The 4,326-nt window shown below is 41.3% G+C and overlaps 1 long non-coding RNA gene across 1 annotated transcript; it reads right to left on the reverse strand.

The window, feature by feature from the left end:
• Positions 1–1,778: 1,778 nt before the first annotated feature.
• Positions 1,779–2,472, reverse strand: LOC134284705 (uncharacterized). Its single transcript, XR_009995896.1, has 3 exons — positions 2,105–2,472; positions 1,966–2,032; positions 1,779–1,907 (listed from the first exon to the last, which is right to left on the reverse strand). It is a non-coding gene; the product is annotated as an uncharacterized LOC134284705 (long non-coding RNA).
• Positions 2,473–4,326: the final 1,854 nt, after the last annotated feature.

Here is a 4,326-nt window from a genome sequence, read left to right on the forward strand (position 1 = left end):
GTCTGTATCTCAACGACATTTTCCTCGCTGGCACCCCCCCATTGTCCCACGACCGTCGTTTGCTTCCGAATCTTCAAATTCGTTGAATCGACAGGCATAAAAAATGTGTTGGTTTCGGAACAAGATCAGCCGCTGACGATGAGAACAGCGATTCCTGCTTACAACCCTTGTGCTCGTCCGAGACTTATACGTAGATAACTTGCTTTGTTCCAACAATACGCCATCTCTCGACGCTACCTGTAAATAGCGCATCGCGATGTTTGTTTCTGCAGAAATTCCGCTTCAGCATTGATCCAATAACCACATTGTGCTTGACGTCATTCCGCTGGACCTCCGGGAAACTGAAACGCTGCTCGATTTGAACCATGGAGACTCCGTCATCACCGCTCGGATTACGCTGGGAGTCTGCCACAGACCTTTTGTCCTTCGAACAACCGAAGTGGAAGGAATATGCCACACTCACGAAGAGGGAGATTTTGTCGCAGATCAGCAGTCAGCGTGCGACAAAATCGGTCCGACTATCTCAAAGGCGTAAATCCTTTTCCAAGCCTTGTGGAAGTTCCACCTCGGTGTGCACAATTCTTTCAGAAATCGTCAGTGAGTGGCAGGATATTCATCATAAATAAATTCACCGGACTCCATGGCTTCACTTACGCTCTAGAGGCCGCTTACGTTGTCTGTTTTAATCTCCATTCCATCGCTTCCACTGGGTTCTACTATGTTCGGCTTCTCATGTCTAAGTCTAAAAACATCGAGCTCATCTCTCTCGGTATGACCCTCGATCAGGTCGTATCTTACCCCTACCCCTGGTGTTAGCCGGCTAGCACTCCACTTCACCGGCACACTCTATGAGCGCCTGTCCTTCAGAAACTACAACTCTCTTCTCCAAGGTTTTCATCGTCGTGTACGTTTCAATGGTACGATCTCACCATTGAATGCATCATAGACCGGATTCCCCAGCCGGAGAGGCACAACAGTGCGCATCTACTGCAACAACGACTCCAACTTCGTTAGCGCCAGAAGAGAGTTGAGGGAGCTCAACAAGATGTTCCTATCCCTACTTCACAAGGAGTCAGTAACACGCGAGTGTAGGGATTGCATCCATCAAAATCCTGCTGCGCAAGATCCTCGGCAATGCACACCTTATCAGGTATCAGGTATCAGAAGGCCGGATCCAGAGGCATGTTATGCTCCATTTCGGACATTTGTCCCATCGCCATTCATATAAGCCTATTGCATCATTTACCTGAGGGAGAATGGGACAAGGGATGGAATGGGATTAGGAAAGGAAAAGGTGATGAAATAGGAAGGGTGTCCTAGAAGAGGGAATGAACGCATAAGCGCAACGAGAGCTCATAGCCCATACCATAACGGGTTGAATCAGTGCCCTGAAAAGGACACTGTAAAACGCATAAGCGTAAAGAAGGCCTATAGCTCATTGGAGGTAGCTTGTGACGTCATGCAACTTTCAATATGACATTGAAAGGCACGTCATCGAAAGCATCCTCAATATTCAAGAAATCACCCAAGCAAAAAACTTCGTTTGAGCGAGAACTTTTTTGAAAACGTATACAACTTTGTGTAAAAAAGTCATTGTGGACATCCCAAATTGGGAGGCATGTGAGTTCACATGAATAGGCATATCAGCCGGACGAACATCACAGATGTGATAATCGACAATGCGTTTCATGCGTTTCAGAAAAGAACGAGGTAACCAGGAACTCATTCCTTCTTTATACAACGCACGCACACTTTCGGGATAATACTATCAAGTAATTTGGAGGAGGTATACGACTGGAAGGAAATGTTGAACTGTTGTGGCTTTCTCAGTCTAAGAGCATTGAAACGGCTAGTTTGGCATAGCCCGACGTTTCGGTCCCGTGTATTGGACCTTTTTCAAGGGATAACTAAAAATGATATGCAACATTAGAACCTAGACACATTACAAATATACATTAAACATACGCAGTCAACCGTCTCTCGTTATGTGGTTTTTGAATGCAGTTTGAGAGTTGGAGCTTCTTGTAATGCCCTAATTTGTACAAAAAAATGGCTAAAATTATCAAACTGACTATCTACATGGTACCAATTATCATCGACTCACATTTAACATAAAACACATAAATTTTTCTTGTACTTTTTGGGACAACTTGCACTGCACACTACAGATAACAGCGAGCGACATACATCTATCTAACATTAACTGTAGGTTTGAATCATGGCGGCTATCGTTTGATCGGCTATTCGGTATGATTGGTACTGTCGACTGCTAAATGCTGTGTATTACGGCGGGATTGTTTTCGTCCAGTAAGTGTGCTTTTCACTGTGTGTAGAATCCCTGCGTAAGTAGTGTGCAAGCTATCTACATCTGTGCGGAAATTTACTGTGTGTGAGGTGTTCTGGATATGACACATTTCTAACATTGGTAAGGCTGTGGATCGGAATGTACGATCGACTATTTTCGTGCCTTCCAAGTTAAAAGTGTGTTGTTCATCGATCATGTGTTTGATCAATGCAGTTTTTGCTTGTTCTACATCAATGTTGGTTTGTGTTGTGTTGATGTATGTCGCTCGCTGTTATCTGTAGTGTGCAGTGCAAGTTGTCCCAAAAAGTACAAGAAAAATTTATGTGTTTTATGTAAAATGTGAGTCGATGATAATTGGTACCATGTAGATAGTCAGTTTGATAATTTTAGCCATTTTTTTGTACAAATTAGGGCATTACAAGAAGCTCCAACTCTCAAACTGCATTCAAAAACCACATAACGAGAGACGGTTGACTGCGTATGTTTAATGTATATTTGTAATGTGTCTAGGTTCTAATGTTGCATATCATTTTTAGTTATCCCTTGAAAAAGGTCCAATACACGGGACCGAAACGTCGGGCTATGCCAAACTAGCCGTTTCAATGCTCTTAGACTGAGAAAGCCACAACAGTTCAACTATCAAGTAATTTCACGCCATGAAAATAGTCCTACACAACTCGCCACAACTGGCGATATCCGCATACTCTACTATGCTTGAGTGGCACAAGGATGATTCCGAGGATGCTAGTGTAAGCCAGTACTGGACAGTTACTCACCGATCCAACTGACCAGGTAAAACGTTGTTGGTTTGAGCACTTTGAACAACCTTTTCAAGTTTCGACGTCCGATCAACCATCATTATCTCGATACTGTAGGATATTGAGCATCCGGAGCATGGAGCCCAACTTGGCCACCGGGGTCGATCGCAGATCAGCAGAGATGCTCCCTTAGACCAAGCCCACGCGTGGGCTCCATACTCCATAATTCCGTTACCCACCCATTTTCGCACCGGTCGTTCGTTTCCATGTGAGTAAAATAATTATCGGTCGCCTTTGAGCGCCGGTGGTCTCTATTCCATCCGTATCGTCGGTTTTTGCAATGTGTGCTGTCATTGCAAATCTTATTCTGGCAAATAATCTGAGCAGTATTTTTTTTAAAGGAGAGGGTTTTGGCTAAAAGTCAGAACTGTTCTTTGCTACGTATAAAGATAATATTTTCTCAAGAATGTGTTATTGGATTTAATCCCGGAATGCAAGTGTTTTTTTACTTGAATATATGATTGTGACTTACTGTATGGCTTGTAGGTTGATTTTTGCTCTAAAATGAGGTCTGGGCCCCAAAGGGGTATAAGTGACCATTTTGTCGATTTTTAGCTGAGCATATCATAAAATTCTTCAAATTTCAAGCTTTCAGAAACTTTTTTAAGATTGTTTCTACGATGATTGGAAAAATTACAATAAATCAGAGAAAATTGGGTTGATTTTGAAGCTCCATACATTTTGTATGGGATGAATATTGTTCAAAAACTTTTAACCTAATTTACTCGAAAGTGGATTTTTGTCACTTACACCCCTTCGCTTCTAACCCCTTCAAATAATGTTTATCTCTTCGATATCCATGTTTCTCGCAAGAAATTTATCAGCCCGCAAATAATATATCTGAATTTAAGCTTTTGAGCATTTTTTTTTATATTTAGGTTTATTGAGTAATAACATCCCTTGCATTTTCCTTATAATTTTCTGGACATGTATGTAAAATACATTTATAATGTAGTTGTCTCCTTTACAACTTCGCGTAGGTAAACATTCTTGATCATTGTAAATACTGTCTTCCAACAGTCTAGATTTATATCGGTACCCGACCAGAAGCTCCTAACAAGATTATAACAAAATTATTACAACCCTTGTTAGAAATAACAGAATTCGATATAATTTTGTTGTAAGGATTCTTATAGGTGAATAAACATAACAAAATTGTTACAAAATTTGTTATTATTTTAAAACAAAACTATAACAAAAATT

This window comes from Aedes albopictus, chromosome 1 (genome assembly GCF_035046485.1).
Source record: "Aedes albopictus strain Foshan chromosome 1, AalbF5, whole genome shotgun sequence".
NCBI classification, from domain to species: Eukaryota; Metazoa; Arthropoda; class Insecta; order Diptera; family Culicidae; genus Aedes; species Aedes albopictus.